At 45.4% G+C, this 20,711-nt stretch overlaps 2 long non-coding RNA genes across 6 annotated transcripts; one reads left to right on the plus strand and one right to left on the minus strand.

Annotated features, from left to right (window-relative positions):
• Positions 1-472: 472 nt before the first annotated feature.
• Positions 473-18,977, minus strand: LOC135282673 (uncharacterized). Its single transcript, XR_010348741.1, has 2 exons — positions 18,877-18,977; positions 473-13,717 (listed from the first exon to the last, which is right to left on the minus strand). It is a non-coding gene; the product is annotated as an uncharacterized LOC135282673 (long non-coding RNA).
• LOC135282672 (uncharacterized) lies at positions 11,005-16,924 on the plus strand. Of its 5 annotated transcripts, none has more exons than XR_010348740.1 (3): positions 11,005-11,146; positions 11,957-11,978; positions 13,542-16,924. It is a non-coding gene; the product is annotated as an uncharacterized LOC135282672 (long non-coding RNA). The 5 variants fall into 5 exon arrangements; XR_010348737.1 differs by lacking the exon at positions 11,957-11,978 and having other exon boundaries at positions 13,542-15,287; positions 16,737-16,924; XR_010348739.1 differs by lacking the exon at positions 11,957-11,978 and having other exon boundaries at positions 13,520-16,924.
• Positions 18,978-20,711: the final 1,734 nt, after the last annotated feature.

Here is a 20,711-nt window from a genome sequence, read left to right on the forward strand (position 1 = left end):
CCCGTGACACCAGAGCTGGGCCGCGTGCGCCGGGAGCGGCGGCGGGGACAGAACTCGGCAGTGGCCAAAGCAAACCCGAGGAGCTGAGCAGGGCTTTCCTTGCAGAATGAGAGAGAGAGAGAAAAACCTGTTGTTGCTGCCCACTGTAATATGCTATGATATATTTATACCATGTCAAAGTTGTTTGCTGAGCAACTGTACTATAGATTTAAACTTTATTAATATATATTTGCTTATGTTAGTGTAGTTTATATAGTCCTTGGTTATTGATAAATTTATTGTGTTGTTACAGCACAGTGATATGGTATAAATATAGGTCTATACATATACACCATATACTTATGAATTTGGTCCCTTGCATAGTACTTTTATATTTGTACAGCAATGTCTTCAAGCAATCCCAGATTTTAGGGGAAATATTTTTGTAAATGCAGTGGTTTAAACAAAAAAGTCCAAACAATCCTTTTACTAAGTTTTAAATACATTTGTGGTTCAAAATGGTTTAGTTAACAATTGAAATCAAGACACTAAATTAGTGAAAAGTGCACATTAGTAAAGTGAAGCTTACAGTGGTTTTTGTAGCATGTGCTGTGATCAAACCAAGTGACACATCGGCAGAAATGTAAAAGTTGGACTACATGTGTAAATCTAGAACAAATTTCTAAAGGTTGCAGCTGGTTTACTTACTATTGTTGCCTTTTCTCGTGTTGTATCAGTGTAGAGCACTCTTAAAATACTCAAACTGCTTTGTCTTTGCTTTGTACTGTTGGTGCCTTCTTAGTCATGTACCCCACAAGTCCTGCATAGCTAATTTAGTTAATGGTAAGTTTAAAATAAAAAAGCAAAGGAAGATTTTATAAAAAATAAATAAATCATTTTCTGTATGTTCTTATTCATTGTAACAATTAAACATTTATATTGTGACAGATTTGTGATTTGGTTAATCTGTATAGATCAATTGTAAGTAGCAAAGGTTTATATTTCGTCTTATTCTTTTGATGTTGTAAACGTTTGTGATTTTCTTTTTTAAATCAGGTAACTTAATGTTCTGTTTTGTTTTTGGCATCTGAATCTTGTAAAAACAAATGCAAAGAAAATCATTAAATTGTGTCCCTGTATTACCAAACCAGCAGAGTTCCGTGCCTGTCTGGAACGACTGGGACTTTGCTTTGGCCTGAGCTGCTCCAGTGGCTGAGCCACACCCGCCCCTCCTTGGAGCTGTGACTGCTCAAGGTGTGTCCCCCTGTGTAACTGCTCCAACTTGGACCAATTCAATTAGGGAAGCCATCCCAAAAAAAAAAAAATTAAAACCTACAGATGAGCTTTCTTTATAGACAGGCAGAATGTTTTATCTTTGGTGTGAAAAAATGATGAAATCTTGACCCGCTGAATGATGCAAATCAATGTCAGTGTTACCTGATGGTTCACAGGCTTTTTTCACAGACTGTTTATATGGATATTCATATTGCACTGTTCCCATGAAATCTTGAACATTTTTACTTGTGTAATCCTTAGAAACAAAATGTTTTCATTTCAATACAAAAAGGTTTTTCTCCAACCAGGGCTTTGAAATGCATGATTTCTGGGAGCAGTGCAAGTAAGTTCATATCACTGTCATGGACTTTTAATTCTTCAAAGAATTTAACTCTTAAAAGGTGTAGCTGGATAATGACAGCTAAAAACTTCTCTAGTTAATATGAAAAGCAAAAAATGTGACCTGAAACTAAAGAAAGCTTAACCATAACTGGCAGGTGTGTAACAGCTCTGAGACTGGCTTGTAAAAATTCATCTCTCATTCCCCTCCTTGGCTTTCACTGCAGAATACAGACTTTTTTTTTTTCCCCAAGAATAATACAGAATTTCATTTTCACCATGTTTCTGTGTGTTCTTAACATTTTTGTTGGCTGTGGCTGTTCCCCTGGCAGAAGGTGTGTTCCCTGTAGCATGCACTTCAGGAAGGGGCTTCAAGGTACAACTGCAGAACTGCTTGGCTCCAGGAAGATTTTGACAAATACCTGATTGACTTAACATTGTTGTGATCCTTGTTTCAGTGGGATTCATTTGAAATACATCACAAATTTCCTGTGTTTCACCAGAAGTGGCTGTAAGCTCCATCTGTAAGCCTCAGGTGTAGAGGGCACTGCAGAGCTGTTGGGGCCGTGGGTTGGGGTGGTGGTTCCAGTGAGCCCCCGGTGCTGGGGAGGTGCTGCACTCAGATGCTCAGGAAGGCTGGCAAGGAGCTGCTTTTGAGGACAAGCCGTGTTTATTGGAAGAGATTCATGTGGGTCTGGTGGCTTCCAGCTGTGTAGAACTCTGACCCAGGACCTTGCAGACCAAAGATAATTCTGTGTTGTGCATGTTTCATCTTCAGTTATTCTTTCTACTACATTGCATATATGTAACACTGAAAAGCTTAAAAAATAAAAACCACTTGAGGCATGGAGAAGACTCACAAACATCATCTCATCAGTGTATGCCAGGTCTGCTGGTGGTTACCTTGCTCTTCTCACCACACAAGTCCAGGCAGCTTCAGGAGTTCTAGAGCCTCAGCTCTGCTTCCAAAGGCAACTTCAGTGTGTGCTGAACTCACCCTGGGCTCAGGGGTGTTCACATCCCGTCAGGAAGGCAGCCCTGCTCACGTGCTGTTTGTGTGAAGCCTGATCTTGGGAGTTGGATGTGAGAACTGTTCTGTAACCTCTCTGTCTTTTCCCCTGTAATTTATAAATTGACACTGACAACTTTCCTTCAAGTGTTTTCTAAAACTCTGCCCTTTTTTCAGTACATCTTGCTATTGGCAATATACTTTTCTCTATGTTTAAACAGTCTAAACAAATTCCACTTGTTACCAAAAAAAATATATTCTATGGGATTTGTGTTTCAATGATAAACAGCAGATTATTGATCCTGTTAAACTGATGAACCTTGTGAATACTGAAAACTTCCTGCAAGTTCCCTACAGCTGCCTCTTGTTTTCCTCTCAACATGCACACACACAGAGCCCATTTTTCCTGAAGTTCCTTCTCTTTCCAGCTGATTAATTAGTGTGGTAGAAAAATGTGTGATCCTTCTAGCTTAGTACAGAGGTAGCTTGTGTTTGTATGTGGAGGCTGAAGAGAGACTTGAAGTCTTCCATTCCTGATTTCCCTGAAAAGAGCAAGAAATGGTTGCCAGGGTTTGCAGTGTTTTTTCACCTAAAAAGACAATAACAACAATACTTCCATGTCTCTTGCCAGTCTGTGAGTTTGTGTGCACTCACTGTTGGCTGCCTGCAGCACTGCTCCTCCCTGTCTCCTTGCCGTGCTGCTTGCACTGGGCTGACCTTTGATCCGAGTTCTCTTCCAGCAGCACTGCTCTTCCTCAGGGCTTTACACTTTCCGTGTTGGGATCTGTCTCCAAAGTCCCTTGTCTGCTCTGGCTTGATGACTTCACTCCTTTGTTGTTTCTTCTCCTTACCTTGCAGCTTGTCGGTTCCTGCGCTCTCGCAGCTCTGCTTTTCTTTGCTTCTTCCACTGTTTGCCTCTGCAGAGCTGAGTGAGGACACGGTTGTGCTCCGCAGAGCGGGCCTGGGGACAGGCAGCTGAGCTGGGGAGGATCCGGGATGGAGCAGGGAGCTGCAGAGCTGCCAGCCCTGCCCTGGCAGCAGCCGGGGCTGCCACTGCAGGGGTCTCTTCTTCCACCCTGGGAGTTTAATTCTGACCTTGAACACACAACTTAGAAATAATGGAAGATGTTAATCTCTATCTGTGATGTGTGATCTATGTCTGAAAATTCAGGCTTTTTTAACAAAAAAACCCACAAAAAAACCCAAAGCTGTAAGAAAATGCCATAGAATTTTTTAAAATTTGCTATTACTAAAAGACTTGAGATGCACCTTTTAGGAGGATTGTTTTGTTTATTTGTCTTCGTTGGTTTGTTGTTTGTGATTTTTTTGTAACATCCAAGACTAAATGGCTTGCTGTGAACATCTTTTTCTGCCTTAATATTGCAAATGCAAAAATGCTGAGTATTCAGAATTTTGGCTTGAGACTCACTGAACTGATGATACTGCAAGAGAGTTGGAAGGTTTTTTAGTCAAGCTTTTCTCCTAGGTCACCTTTAATTTTGATAGCCAGTACTGAAAAGGAAATTTGGACTAAAAATCCTTTCTTTGTTCCTGGAAGTGTTAAAACTCAGATATTCTAACTTATAGTTGAGGCACCACAGACTCAAGAGTTTAAACTTTAGACTTTCTAATGCATTCTCTGTTTTAAAAACCTTTTTGTTAGTTTTTGTACACATGTGTACCTTTGCAGGCTTTCAGAGGAGGTTTGCACTGGTGTGGAGGGGACACAAACGTGCAGGCCAGTTTGCCCACTCAGGAGGATTGCAGTTGTGGCTGGAGCTCCGTGGTTTGATTCTGTTGCCTCCGTGCAGTATAAGCACAGCACTCCAGACAAAAGTGGGGATTGAAAACAAAACCATTTCTTAATCATTCTGTTGTAGCTACATGTAATATAAATTTGGATTTGAGGATATGCTTGGTATTTTGGAGGAACTGTGTTAAGCTGTTTTTACAGCTGACTTGGTGACATTTCTGTAAGTAAAATATGCTGTTGTTCCAGCATGGCAAAGGTCTGCATAATTCATGTGCTCAACTTAATCACTGGTTTTCTTCTTGTGACAATAAATGGCATTGTACCAAAAGCAATACATCCTGTGTGTAGTTACTAGTGGAAATAATTATTACTGTGCAGCTTGTTTTGTCATTGTCCTTGCAGCCACTAGCATGGATTGTGTGCACTGACAGTCACTCCAGGCTGTTAAAGACATCTGGGGGAAAACCAGGTCCTGGATAACACTTGTTTGCTGTTTTCTGGAAGCTGTTGCTGTACTTTGAAGCAGAAAAGGGTTGCACCTGATGCTGCATTAAGCTTATTTTCTTCAGAGTCTTGTCATCAGGATACATCTAAGTCTGGAGTGTTTCTCCAGATTTGCTCCTCCACATTGTTCCTCTTGAGAAAGGCCCAGGCTCAACACCAGCACCATTAGAGCCAATGATGATAAGAGAGCAGAAGGGCTTTTTATCTCTGCTTGATTTTAGGATTCTGCTAAACTGTACTCAGTTTTAGAGCACAGCACTGTAAAAAGACGTGGAATGCTGCAACTGTCTCTGCTCACCAACTCCTTAAGACCAGATAAGACCTCACAGGCAATATGCAATGCTTGGGAACTCTCTACTCATAAGTTCTGTTCCCTCCTGCCCCCCAGTAGCAATTCTGCACTACTGGCTCTGCAAATAAACCAGCCCTGGGTAACCCCATTCAAAGGGAAGCTTTGGGTTTCATTTCTGGATGCTCAAAAGGGTAAGATACTAAGACAGTTTTCTCCCTATTACTTGCATTTGACTGCTAGTGTAGTACTCATTGTACTAAATTGTCATGTACAAAAAAATTCATGCTGTAGAAATAAGAGGGCTGAAGAGCTTGTTCTTCTCAACATATATTCCTTCTTGCCAAGTCTGTAGAAAGACTTACTTTCACTCATAGCTAAATGGCCTTTCTGCCTTCTCTGTGCACATTTTTCTCTGCTGCCTCCTACTCTTCTGAGATGTGACTTACTTTACTGCTAATGGTGTTATAAAAGCTGTAGTACTACAGGTGTCATGGTAACTTGTAAATAAAATTACTGTAAATGCACAGTCATTTGTGGTGCTGCTCTGTACACGTGTGACACTGCCTCAGCTGTCAGTCCTCACTGCACTTCCCTGGAGGGTCACTTGGGGATTACAAAGGCTTTGTGTGAGGAACCTTTTGCTGACCAGCCTCCACAGCAATCTGGTCCTGTTAACAAGTTCCAGGCAACTCCAGCATTGACAGCAATTATTGCTAGGCAGGAACATTGCCACATTATTTTCCAGCTGACAGCAAATCAACCCTTCTGTCAGACTGATTGTCAGTGCAGCAATAATGCCGGTTTATGTAAATACCTCTAAGCATTTGTATGGCAAGTACAGAACACAGGATTATTTACAGTGGGAGGCTGATGAGGAAGCTGCTGCTGGGGCGTGGTGTCCTTGGAGCCTGTTGTGTTTCCTATGCAAGGAGAGAGGGGCGGAAGAGTGGAGGAGGCCTGACCTGTGTGGAGAACACGGAGTGCTGTGCTGGAGGTCACATCCAGACGTGTTCTCTGCTGGCAGGGGAGCAGCAGGGCTGGGCTGGGCAGAGGGGCTGCAGGAATGCTGGCAGATGTGCTCAGGGACAGCGCTCCCTCTCCTAGAAAGGGGTCCCGGGGAGGTGGGATGGGAGCCAGGTGAGAAGGCCTGCAGAACAATGTGCCCTCGTGAACGCACGTCCGTGTGTTGTGGAAGGCAGTCATGGGGCACTGCAGCAGCTGTCATGTCTTTCCTTTGTGGGGGTGAATATGAAATACTTTTAGGAAATAATAAAATGGCTGGATTTTCTGCAGTGCTGAAGAGAGAAGCAGCTTGCAATTCCCAACCACCTGAGACTCCAGTCAGCTGTCTTACGTGTATGCAGGGAAAAATTCACTTTTTGGAGATGACAATATAATAATTTTCCCAACTTTTAAGTGCTTCTGTATTTCTTCACTGTTTTCTTCCCTTTAAACCTCCTTCCCTGCAACTGTTACATGCAGTCTTTGGGAGCCTGAGTCTTTCAAAGGTATTCAAGTGAATTAAGAGGCAAATACTACATGGAAACATTTATCTGGAAACAATTTCACTTAACAATTTCTCAGAGCAGGAACTTGTGGCCTTTTACCACAAGGGGTATTCGAGTTTATTTACAACAAGCATATTAAACAAAACACTTAGCTCAAAGAATAAATACAAATACAATCCTCAGAATAAAGTGCCACGTCTGTAATAGCTACTGAATTAAATCTTGGGGAGGAAAAAGGGACTAGGAAACAAAAATATCTCCAAATCAATGCACTTGAATGAATGAAATCTGTGTGTGCAACAGGGGTTGTCTGAAGGTGGTGATTATAATTCAGGTGGGTTTGGTGGGTAGAGAGGTGGGCAGCAACAATGAAGCCCATGGCATTTCTTGTATAAATATTGCTATCTGCAAATTGCCACACTCCTCATCAAAGGTAGCGATTAATTAAGCAGGTGAGTCTATTTCAGCTCTTAAGGTGCTCGTTTCAGGATATTCAGGAATTGTCTTGGCATTCACTTGCACTGAGAATGGATTAATGATGACATGTTTGTGTTCAATTACTGAAATTTTGCATGTGTATATTTTGGTTTTACTTGAATGTATGAATCATTTGAATATTTGGTAATTTTCACTGTGAAAAGAAGTGTGATTGCCTTTCAGTGATCTGTCTTACTCCTGCTTGCTAACTGCTACATTTTGGAGCAGGGGGCGTGAAGCCTTTCATGCCCTGGAATAAAATAATCTTCAGGTAAACGAGTAAAAATTAAAAACTCTTTGTATGGCCTGTTTAGGGATAATAAATACATCTGTTTGCACCTACTCAGTGAAGAGTGAAGAGCTAAGTAATTTCTGAAAAGCTTGAGGGAAACAGCTCTTCCAGTGAGCACAATTCCCATACCCTGCTGGAGACTACACCACGGGCTGGCACCTTCCAGGGCAGCTGCCACAATGCTGCTGGCTGGGTTTTCCAGTGCCATGTTGATTTTCTTAACCAGCCCCAAAACTGGATTCAGCCAGTACCCAGTACTCCCTCAGGAACTAATGGGTGCTGCCAGAGGTGTCCTGCCTGGTATCTTCTTGCAATGATTTTGTTTCCATTTGTTGTCTTGTGCAATCTTTTTTTTTTTCTTGTTTTACTCTTCTCTTTAGTCCTCTTACACTTCAAAGGCTGTGCTGAGGGCAGATGAATGCCTGGCCTTCCTGGATAAGGGGCAGGCCATCTCAAGAACTTTCTGTAATTCAGTGCCATTAGATGTAGCTGTTGTCAGATGTCACCAAGCTCCTGAAGGCAACCATAGAAAAATCCTATGGAAGGAACCTCTGAGGGTCACTCTGCCCAGCCCCACTGACAGAGCAGCTGTGGTGACCTGGACACCTCTGGGCTGAAGAGGAACAGCTCAAGGGAGGGGAGAAGTAGATCTTTAGTTCATACTTGCTAACACTTTAGCTAAACTTTGCCGTTTTTAAGAAATGCAGTGGTCAAGACAGATTTAGGCATGGAATTTATCCTTGAATCACCTTCACCCCTACTTCAGTCACACTGGGTGTAGGGTATAAAGGGGGCTACCCCTCACATCCTTTTGTCTGTTTTGGCTGAAGACACTGGCAGCAAAGGACGATCCCCGTTTGTGCAGAGCCCGCAGCTGATGCAGGGATGCAGAGGCTGAGCCCCCCTCGCTGCACAGGCAGTTCTGGCACCACCGCAGCTTGTGCTGCTCCTGCTCCAGGGCTGAGCTGTAATCTTGAGCCACCTTGCACGTTTCAGATACGTATATTAGTATTTTACACATACTTTCTGCAAATCAAACCCCATTTTGTGTAATGTTTGCTATTCATTTTGTCTGTGGGTCAAATTTTTCAGCAATGGTGAATTTTCTCTTCTCCAGAAAGCAGAAATGACAGAGATAAAACCGGTCCTAGAAATGACGTAATGCCACTTTTTATTCAGCCTCGTAGTAGAAACCTTGCCTCCGTTAAAACCCAAATAAAAGCTCTGAAGGAAATGAGAAGTGTAGCCGTAGCTGAGAGCTCAAAGCTGCTGCCCAGCCCGGAGCTGCGGAGCTGTCGGGGTGCTCAGGGCTGTGCTCGTGCCATCTGCTGGGGGAAAGCTGCCATGAGCTGCGTTACACACATAAAAACCCTGCTGACTGCGGTCATTAAACAGCAGAATTTGTAATAATAGCCAGACTGTCTAGAAAGATACCATATAAATCTTGTAGATGTAGAGCTCCAGTGTTTGTCAAAGGCTAACCTAGTCACAGGCTGCAATACAAACATATCTCTGGAACTGTAAATGAATCATTTCTATTTTTATGCTGTAGGTTTGGGGGTTATTTTTGTTTTGGGTTTGGTTGTTTAGTTGTATTATTTTAAAGCAGTCTGAGTCTCACAGTGGGTGTACAGTATGACTGGTCAAGGCAGTAGAAATGAGGAATTAAAGACTTTTTTTTTTGTGTGGGACTGATTTGATCGTTCTTCCGTTTTTTCCCCCATTTCTGGTGTGGGTCCAAGCAATTCCAACCACCTACAAAGAAAGCACACCACTGTGCTATGGAATGAAGCACAGAAGCAAGGTGAGGCATTGGGAACTTAATATGAATATTAATGATTATGATTATGCTAGTTATGATTGTCAAACTTTGTACAGTCTGTTCTTCTCATCTCTGTTCCCATCCCCCCATTCCATCCATACTGGCAGAAGTATCAAAAGAACAATTCAAGACAGAGGACTGAGAGAACAGTATATAGCTTGGAACATGAAAAGTAACTTCAGCAGCCTGTGGGTGTGTTTCATACCCCCTGCTAAGATGACACATTTCCCTCTTGTAACAATATCCGAGGGGTTGCAGAATCTTGTTTGTAGCAGCAGCAAAGTGTCTCACAGGAAGTTTCTGGAGACTGATGCTCAGGATTCTGCTGGTTCCAATGGCTGTTCTGTCACTTTCCATGCCCTGCTTTGCACCCTGCCCACACAGTTAATGCTGCCTGCTCTGCTCTGTAATTCTTTAGCTCTCACAAGAGCAAGTATCAGTTTCCTGGTCAAATGTGAGTTATGTTGACTTGTGCTGGTGCACTGCTGCCAGAGCAGCTGGCTTGGTTGTGTCCCGTGTCCTGTGCCCCTGAGCCATCCAGAGGTCTCAGGTGACTCTTTTCTTTTGAGACACCCCAGAAAGGCACTGAAATGTGGATATTTCTGGCAGAGCAGGGTCTTCCAAGGACAGCGGGGACTACAAAAACAAAACCTAGGATGCAAAGTGGGTTTCAGAAAAGCACAGGACAAAGGCACCTGTGGCAGTTCCTTTGCATGGTATGCCAACATCAGCCCCACTTTCCTGGAATATATGGATGCAGAGAAGGATGTTGAAGACTGTAACCCCCAGCTGGTGTGGGTAAGGCCCACCTGAGCACTGGCCTTTCTAGAGCTTAGATACCAGCTCAGATGGCATTGCAATATTTGCATTTCCCCCTTCTGTTACCAGACAACAACCCTCTAACCTGGCACACTGCAGAACATGGAGCAGCAGCATTACCTCTGCCTTTATTTTAAGTAATTGTTATTACATTCTATGACACACATCTGGTAACTTTTGTGTGTAGTGCTGGATGCTGCTGTCTCGAGCAGATGTAAGAGAGTTTTTATGGCTTCCTCCCGCCCTTGTTCCAGTCATTTCAAACTCTGCTCATGCTGTGGTTGCAGCCTGGCCACCCCGCTCCTCTCCTGCACTGCCTCCCTGGGCTGAGCTGCAGCAGTGCCTGTGGCAGGCCCAGCAAACACTGAGACTGTGAGTGCAGAGCAGAACAGAGGGCATTCAGCAGCACGGAGCACAGCGGGTATGCACGGTGTGCAAAGTGCATCCTCACCAAGTGGCAACGCAAGGATTTTTTTTCTCGGTACAAAATCTAGCAAGGAATCCTTCACATAAAACTGCAGTGCAGCTCTGAGTGGATTTGCTTTATGCAGTGGGTATGATGTGCAGCAGAGAGAGTGAGACTTTGACACTGTTAACTCACTGTGGCAGTCTTGCAAATCTGTACTTATTTTCAGATTTCTGAGCATGTCTGCAGGGGATACAAAATGGAATTTTAGACTTAGAATATTTTCCAGATTGGCAGCTACATTGTGTGGCAGCAGCTCTCTGGCCACAGAGAGCAAAGCACAGCTTTCCCAGGCATTGTCCTGAGAGAGGCTGTGAGGAGATCAGAGAAAAGAATGATAAACAATTCTTATCTTCACTTGCTGCACCTGTTGTTGTGAACATGTGGAATGTGTTATGGAAAATTGTTTACCAAAGGGTTTTCTTAATTGGCCAGTGGTGATGGTGTTTAGATTGAAGGACCAATGGGGTCCACCTGTGTTGTGGCTGCTGTAAGGGGGATGGGTTTCTTAATAACTATAGTATAATAAAGAGATTGATCAGCCTTCTGAGAATCATGGAGTCAATGCTAATTATTACCCAGCTGGGGGCCTGCAGTGACAACACTACAAGGTAAAGCTGCTTTGTTACTCAAGCCTGGATAGCAGGGATGCTCTGTATGACATAGCAAGAGAGACTTTTCTTGCCATGCACATTTTGCTGGGGCTTGAGACTCCTTGGAAACAGGCACTTTCTTTGTTTTCACATCATATGGATCAGGGGATGTGTCTTTCATATTAACACTGCCAAAACATGGGTGCAGCCAGTCTTATCCTGCCTCATACCCAGTAACCAACCAGTTTCTGCAATTGTAATTTGTATTCTCTTGATCTCTGCAATCTTGCAACTGTGGCAATATCTTTAGAGATGAATGCTGTTTCTATGTGCCTGTTAGAAGCTCTATCCTGTAACACACAAGCTGATACACAACAGAACAGAACACCCAGCATGTCCTGGCAGCTCACTGCCTTCCTGCTGCCAACACTGAAGGTGCTAGAAGTGAACTATTTACTTTTCTGCAGTCTGAAGAAAACACCTAGTTGTGCTATACACCAAGTAAAGGATGAACGTACATGACTGGGACATGAAGCAGGCACTAGCTGAGCCATGTGGTCAGTAAGCCAAGGTGTTGGCAGCCTGCTGTGTGTTTTGTCCTTTCCTGTGCTCAGTTCATGGTTTGGGTGGTTGAGCAGTCAAATTGAGGCATTTACTGAACACAGTCCAGGGATGGCAGGAAAGGGTTAATTGAAAGGTATCTGCTTTTTTCTTCCTTCAAATGCTAGCATTTTGTTTAATGACAACCATTTGAAAAAAAATATTTGTTTTAGAAAAAAAGAATGCTGCCAAAATAAACTACACTGATCTGTGTTTATGTTTTGGTAGAAACTCGAGGCCACTCTTGAAGGTAAATGGTGAATTGCTTTTCTGGCCACAGCAGGTTAATAATGCACAGCAACATTAGTGCAGGTTGGAATCAAAAAGTGCTGGTATTTGCTTGTTCTCCCTGTGCCTGGCTGAGGCTGCTCTGACAGTAAGCAGGAGAATGTACCCAGCACTGGGATTGACATTGCTGCACTGGGAACTGGGCAATGCTTGCTGGGGCCAATCTTGTCTTCAACCTCTCTCCCTATTTCTCTATCACCAGAAAAATTTGAGCCATTTGTCCTAAAAGTTATAAAGGAAGTTCACACACTTATTGATCAATATTTATATAAGAATGATGGCAAGAAGGGTCAGCCTGTTATAAAGAATCCGTGCAGGTCCAGCCACAAGATGGAGCCAGTACAGTACCAGGCACACCTTCCCAGTGGGACAAAGTGTTAGGCTGCTTTTTCTCTAAATCCTTCAGCAGTTTTAATAGGATTGTTCACTTCTCAGTTACTGAGATAGCCTTGGAGAAAATAAAAATCCATTGGAGAAAACAAAAATCAGAAATATCTAGTATTTAGGGTACAGAAATCACGTATAGTTTGTTCCAGCCTACAAATGAAATGTACAGGTAATCTGATCACAAAACATAAAAATCAGTGAAGCTTTTTCTTGAGTCTAAATAAAACTAGTCTTTAGACTCAGTTGCATTCTCCAGGGGTTTACAGAATTAAATTACCTAAGGGAAAGAAAGAAGGAAAGATTAAGAGGAGGGAAAAATTACAGGGTGGTAAATAAGGCCTTTGAGTTAATCTCACAGAATCGGGCGTATCAATACAAGTAAGAAATCAGCAGAGGCAGCTCTAGCAATTGCCACAGTAATTAAAAACCCCAGTGTGAAGAGCAGGAAGACAGGGGTTGCTTTGTAGGTTCTCCTTCCAGCAATCCTTGTAGACACTTTTTAGATAAGTTACTAAAATGAATGTGTCAAGTGTCAAGTTACAGTGTATAACCCTGTGCTCTGATAGTCACAGAACATCTGTTTTTTCTTGTTATTACTGTTCTTCTCTTCAGTTTCCTTCTCATTCAGTTTCAAAGTTACATTAGACTCATATTAATTACAATAAAAGCTTTTATTTTTGTCCTTCTCAGAAAATTTCCATGGCCAACATTACTCTTTACTTTGTATATTTTTCTCAACATTGCAAAAAGAATCAGTTCTTTAGTATCTGTCTTCATTTAATTCCAGAGAATAATTTGATGCCCTGTTGCATTTTTGCCCTGTAAACAATAGGCTGGCTACCACAGCAAGTCAATCCTAATAAAAATTGGTTCCAATTTAATGTTTGCTAGAGTATTGCTTTGCTATGGAAATCTGTAATTCGCCTCTGAAATGAAATTAAATTCACCTTCTGTTGAAAACTCCAGGTGACCTGCTGGTCATTCCTGATAGCAGATGCCTCTGAATGTGGCCAAGCTTTTAATTTGTACAGTATGTCTAGCCTGATTCATGAGAAAACACTAACCAGTTGAAAAGATTTTTACCATCAATTAACTAACTTTGCTTGCCCCTTATAGTAAGATATTCCTGGTTTTGCAGTGGGAACAGCAATTCTGAAATGCCTTTGGGGATCCCAATAAAGAATCAGTTGAACTGGCAATTAATTGCACAGGCAGATGTGATCATCTGACTGAACAGGAAAAGGACAGTCCCATGCTTGAATCCACTGCTGGAATCCACAGCTCAAGAAAGCATTTGATACCTTGGAAAAGGATCTGAGAAGAGATACAGAAACAACTTAGAAATTGGAAAATGTGTTTTATCAAACACTATTACTTCAGAGGATGCTCTCATGTCTATAGTGAGTCCTACAGTCTCGTCCATCTTACAGAGACAGAAGAAACAGCAGCTGAAAGGTAAAATTAAATACATTCAAGGGAGAAATAAGATATATATATCTGTCAATGAGAGTAATTAATGACTGGAACAAGGAATTAACAATTTGTGGAGACAGGATGTTCTAAGGCATGTTTCCCTAAGGGATGTTCTGGTTTAAATGACAAGTGATATCAGCAGTCACAAGGCTTCTGTCCCACGGTGAGTTACATGATTACAATAATCCTCTGGCTCTATTTATCTGTGAAATGGCAGAATATGTTTGTGCTGGATGCCCTAATCTGGGCAGGATAGAAAATGAAGATGGAAATATAAGTCTGGATTTTAAGATGAGAAACACATCTCTTAGAAGAAAGGATAAAAAAGGAAACTGAACAATCCCAATGCAGAAAAAGCTTGAATCCCTGCCTCTAGCCAACTGTTTTGCATATATAGGCAAGCATATGCAGAATGTGTTTCTACAAAACACATATCAACAGAAATTTAATTTCTGCTTTTCTATGGCTCACAAAACACAAATTTAACTTCCCAGATAAGCAACAGCTGGCCAATAGTCAGCCAGGGAGTTGATAGCTGCATGAAATATGTGACAATCCTACATGAGGGTGGAGTTTTTAACATGTATGTATACATTGAAAAGCTCACCTAATTCTCTTTATTCCACTACCTTTTCCTTTTCCCTCAGAAAAACACATCTTCTCTCTTCTCTTCTGCTAAATACAGACAATCCCTGCTAGAATCTGATTTTGTGATTTAAATGCTATGGTACTCATCAAGTGCAATTAGCTTCTCTGTGTTGTTGTGCTGGTTTACTGTGTTGCCACTCCTGTTTGCATGCTAAATATTCCACTGCACTGTGCAATTTACCTGCCAGGAGTGAACAGCTGGAAAACTGACGATGCTGTTTCCACTCTCCTGGTAAAGTGCAGTCTGGTCCTTGTCCACAATCTCAATGTTTCACCTGGAGGCACAGCCTCCAGCCCTCTCTGCACCCAGGATCACACAGCCACTGCCAGGGAGGCGTTAGGTCAGTTCTGTCTCTTCAGTCTCTGGAGATGATCTAGACATCACCCCTTGCAAAGGAGCTTGAGATAGCTTAAAAGGAGTGCTGCTTCTTTTTCAGAGATGAGGGGGAAGTTACAGAACTAACAGGCAGGATCTGTCAATCCTGCTCTTCCAGGGGTTGTAATTGATTGTGCCAGATATAAACACAAATGGAACAGTTGCACATTCTCCCATTAGAAAAACAGTGTTGTAAGTTTTAGAGATACACATGGCTATTTACACACTGCAATTGTCTGCTCTGCTCTTGAGTCTCTTGACAGACTTTCACAAAGCCATTAGGAAATGGAGACACAACCAGCTTTCCCCACTTACACAGCCTGGTCACAGTCCCTGAAGTTGCCTCTGCTTTTGAGGACAGACAAAACTTCATCTCTCCACAGCTTGGTTAGTACAAAAACCCCATTTGAACAATAAATACAGCTGTCACTTGTTCTTATGATTACCATTTTCATTACTGTGCTTGTAGCATGATGATTCTTTTGTGGGCCTTATTTTTGTTTAAAGACTAAAAGAAAGTATAAAACAAAACTCAGCTTACTGTTATCATGTAGAGAAAGGTCTAGATATTCTACTGAAAGTTGATATTAAATTATTAAAACAACAAATTCAGGGAGAAAAGAGAATAAAATTTAACCTAGCCACTAAAGCATGCTGATGCTTGAAGGGCATGTGTGCTGGCTAATTCCCTGATGAACCTCTCTCCTCTAGGTAGGACACTTGTATATCTGTCAGTCTGAATATTAGAAAAGTTTAATTAACATCTGGTTTTGCTATTTCAAAAGTCACCCAAGAGATAAAGTAGATCTGCCACAGTGGTGGTGGGCATTAAGAGAGCAATTCAGGTTTTGCAGATGACAAATTGCCCTCCAGTGGTGTGCATTTCAGCCCTCTGACAGAGAACACTTATTCTCCTAGATTAGGTGTCTGGAGCTCTGGGTGATTCTGACTTTTTTCCACATCCCATCCATTTGTATGTACGTGAGCAGATGTCTACATCACATAAAGTCATGATACAGATTTGTCTGATTCACAGCCCCCAAACAAATTCCTTTGCCTTTCTCCACTTGATGAGAGCTTGAGACATCAAAGTGTTTCAGGACAGCTGATCACATCGCTTTGGAGTCCCTGATCCACTGGAGATGCAGCTTCTCTGCATCTTTTTGGGATTTGCAGATTTTATGGTGGCATAAGTGGTACAATTTAATAGTTTACTGATTTCAGAAAGCGTCCCAAAGGAAAGGAATTTATTTGTTCACCTAAAATACCTCCCTGCACAGGCAGTTCCAGACAAGGAACTAAAATACACTGTGACAAATACCAGTGTAACATGTCCTAGCAACAAGCTGGTTTACAATTAATGCATAATTTTGTATTTTCATGTTATATAATAAGAAGTTTGATATGAATGTTGTCAGTTATTTCTACACTACACTATTTAGGCCAGTTGCTGCCATGTCCCAAGAAAAAAGATGCATTTTATTTTTCCTTGAAGAACTTTGGAGAACACAATGTTACAAACTTGAGTAACTGAGAACACAAGAGCAGATTTTTTGTTTTTCATTACTAAGCTTGCATATGTGGCAAGCATATAGGAAAGCAGTTAAATTACTTTTTTTTAAAATAGTCTTTCCTTCTTCCTGTGGTTTTCTTTCAGCGTTTTTCTTTCAGCTAACACATAGAATCTAACTTGATATTCTAAGACCAATTGATTTTTAAAATTTGGTTAAAGTTTCCAAACCTTTGAGACTTAACATATGCTAAAGAAGCAAAGGAAGTAATGATGCAAATATTGAGATGCATCACTACTTCCATCATTTCTTCCATGCTTTTTAGGTTATTTCACTGTCTCAGCCACTGACTACACGTAATGACCTCAAGTCCATTGTGCTGTATTGGAGGTTCATTCATACAAGAAACCTTAACCTGCTACCACTGACTACATCCTTGACATGTCTTTATCTTAAAAAAAAAAAAAAAGAAGAAAGAGAAAAGGATGAAAGGATGGTATCTAACAGTGCAGCTTGTGTATTTGTTACTAGGGAAACAAACAGCAAAGAGAAAGAAACCCTCAGTGTCCTTGTCATTTGGATCTTTCAGTAGAGAAGCAGAGCTTGTGTTAAAACAATGGAAACACTGTTCAGCTTTCAGGATCCTGTGCTGTCCTTGCTGAATGACAGACACTTCTTTCTCCCCCTTGTCCATCTTGTCATCTCTAAAAGGAGAGTCATTTCTACATTCTGCACTGGATTGCTGGGTGGTTTTTTATTTATCATCATGTAGACTTTAATCCCTGATTTGTGTGACCTGGTCAGTTCCTAACACCTACACCAAGACTGCAGCAGGTCTCGAGGTAAACAGAAGAGAGAACCCTGATGTTGTGCTCATGGCTGTGGCGAAGCAGGCACGGCAGCACCAGCAGTGCCAGGTTTGTGCTGCTTTGAGCTTGCCCTGACGTGAGGGGCAGGGCAGCATCGCCTGCGAGGGGGCACCTGCAGGGCCGGGGCTGGAGCCGGGCCAGGCCCACAGAGGCAGGGGATGCCAGGCCATGTAAAACATGACTGGCACCTCTGGTTCCAGCCAGTCCAGACGTGTCAGCCACGGCTCAGCTGGACTGCCACCTCCCTGGGAGGGCTGGGAGGAGATTCAGAGATCAGCACTGCTTGTGCTCTCTCTGCTCACTGCTGAATGTCACTGTACCACATCCCATGTAATTTCTCCATCAAACTATGCTGCAGCCTTGCTTCTTTTTCTGTTCCAATTATTATCTTGTTCATCTTTAGCTTTTGCCTCATCTAACTCGTCTTGTGGGGACTGGATTAGGAAGCTGGACTTGGTGCACTCTGAAGTGTAGCTAAGTAAATCCAAAGGATTATCACCTTCCTCCTGTTTTTACAAGACTGCAGCTACCAGCACCAGAGCTAGGGAGATGATGGGAAAATTGCAATAAAAGCCCTACTGGAAATACTCTCATAGTATTTTGTGTCCTGCTGTTTCAACAAAGCATATTTCTTCTTTACTCTGCTTTTCTGTACTGTTCCAGACTGGCTGTTAATTTGCCATTAAGAAAGAAGAAGGATATGACAAAACACCTGAATTATATTATAATAAAATATCAACATTTTAATTATATTTAAAAATGGATAGGCAGAATAAAATCAACTAGCACGTGGTTTATTGATCATAGCCACTAGCTGAATTGTAATGGATTCCCTCTCTCTAGTATTCCACAAAGTACCAAAGCCCCTTGGATAAAGAAAACAAACCACTTGGTAAAGATTATGGAAAAAAGAAAGCTATGTCAGGACTGACAAGAGAAGGAAGCGGCAAACATGTTATGGATGGTGTGTGTTCATGGCATGACAGCAGAGCCCTGCAATGCCACCCCGTCACGGGCTCCAGCAGCTTGTGTCCCTACGCTCCTCTTTGTCTGTGGAAATAAAAAGGGTACAGCCAAAATAAACCAGGGGGTGGCTTTTATTGACTCTTTAAAGAAAAACACGATCATTGCCAACAGACCTCACTTGGGAAACTACTTGTATGTGAGTTGTGTTTTGGCTCTCTAATGTTGAAATTTGTTCTTTTACACCATAACACCTGTGTATTTCTTCTCTATAAGCAATGAGCTTTCTCCAAACTTTCTTTCTGGAATCAAGTGCTCCAAACGATCCTCCTTGTATTTCAGCCTCTAAGTGGCCTTTTTTTCATTAATGTTTTTTCTACAGCACTTAAATTTTACCAGACCAGTTCCACCTCCCCGGGTTTCACTAATTCCTGCAGAAACGCGGAGGACAGCTGCTTTCTGCTGCGGACACGCACTCTGAGCAATCTGACACAGCCGATTGCACCGCTTTTCGCGGGCGGGACGCGAGCCGGCAGCGTGTGCCGGGGCTCGGTGCGTTACCTGTCCCGGTGCCGGTGCCGGGGCTCGGTGCGTTACCCGTCCCGGTGCCGGTGCCGGGGCTCGGTGCGTTACCTGTCTCGGTGCCGGTGCCGGGGCTCGGTGCGTTACCTGTCCCGGTGCCGGTGCCGCCGCTCGTCCCCTCAGGCCGGGCCCGCACAGCCCTCAGCCGCCGCGGGGGGGGGGGGGCGCTCGCGGCACGCGCCCCGCCGCACGCGCGCCCCCCGCAGCCCCGCCCCCCTGCGCGCGCACAACGGCCGGCGGGGGGCGGGGCAAACGGGGGGGCGGAGCCAACGCCCCCAACACACCCCCCGCCTCGGCGGCGCTGTGGCCCCGCCCCCCGGCCCGGGCCCGTTCCCTCCTCCACAAAGCCGGGGGCGAAGGGAGGGGCGGGGCGCGCGCCGCTTCTGCCCGCCCTCCCGGGGAGGGGCGGGGCCGGGCGCGGGGGGCGCGCGCGCGCGGGCGCGAGGGCGCGCGGCGATTGGCTGGCGGCGGCGGGGGGAGCGCGTTTAACGGCCGCTGCGCCCCCGGCCGGGGCAAAGCAAAACAAAGGCGGCGGCGGCGGGAGCGGAGCCCGGGCGGAGCGCACGGCACGGGCACGGCACGGCACGGGCACGGCACGATGCCTCGGCCGCCCCGCGGCCCTCAGCGCGCCACACGCGCGCCCGGCCCCCGTCTATGACCCGCTCCCACCTCGGTGGCCGCCGCCGAGACGGTACCTTCGAGGCGAGGGACCCGCCGTGTCCCGCCCCCCTCCCTTGATCCCCCCTCTTTGTTTTTCGGTGAAGGCCCGGCGCGGAGCTCTCGCTGCCCGCCGCGCAAGGACCGGGGGTCCCGCCTTCCCTCCTACCCGTGGCCCCTAAGGGAGAGGGGCCCGGGGGCTGCTCGGAGCCCGGGCTGGGAGCGGACTCGGCGCAGCGGTGAGTACCGAGCGGGCGAGAAGCGGCCGCTCTTCCCTGTGCTAGGATTTGTTTTTTTGGAGAGGGGGAGTGCGGGGTGCGGGCGGAAGGCGGCTGCGAGAGGAGCCCCGTGCTGGCCCCGGCCGGGGGGCCGCCTCTCCCGTGTGCGCGGGGCCGCCGAGGCAACTTTGCTGGCGGGAGGAGGCTCGGGCGCTATTTATAGCGCCTGGAAATGACGGCAGCGCTGTCTGCCCGCAGCCTGCTCGGTGCGGGGCGGTAAGGGCGGTTTACATAATGGAGGGGGGGCGAAGCTGCGGCCGGGAGCCGGTGGGGTCCCCCCGCGCGGGGCCGGCAGCCGTGCGTGCCCGCGCGGGGCCGTGCTCGGGTGGCCGCGCGGCCGCGCCGCTGCCCGGAGCGGGGAGCGAGCCGCTGTCCCGCTGGCATCGCAGCGCGGGGACAGAAAAGGCGACGGCGTCACCCGCCGCGGCAGCTCCGGGGTGAGAGGGGAAAGGCTTTAAAGGCGCACGGCAGCGGCTCCCGCCCGCCGCGGGAGCGGGGTGTCAGCCCGTAACTTTCTCCGCGCTTATTTTCTCCTGTTGTTTCCTGGTATGTGAAGGTGCAAATGAGGCTCCTGTGGCTCAGTCTTTAACTTGGCGGTTTTACCCTGCTGGAGTAAGCTCACCGCAGGTTACTGACAGTGCGTGCACAGGCTGCGTCCGGCTCTTCGCAGCCGCTCAGAGACTGTTCGAGGGTGTTTCAGGTCGCTTGGAGCCGCGCAGGCTCGCCGGAGAGGCCGGGCCGTGCCCCGGCCGGCCGTGCCCCGCGGGATCCCCGGGCCCGGCGGGGCCGCCCCCCCGCCACGCTCCCGGGGTGTTTGTTTACACATCCGGGCCCCGCGCGGCCCCGCCTCTTTGGCCGCCCCGCCCCGGTGACGTCACGTGCGGCGGGCCGGGGCCGGCGGAGCGCGGAGCGCGGCCCCGCGGCGGGACAGCCCCGGCGCCACCGGGCGCC

This window comes from Passer domesticus, chromosome 17 (assembly GCF_036417665.1).
Source record: "Passer domesticus isolate bPasDom1 chromosome 17, bPasDom1.hap1, whole genome shotgun sequence".
NCBI classification, from domain to species: Eukaryota; Metazoa; Chordata; class Aves; order Passeriformes; family Passeridae; genus Passer; species Passer domesticus.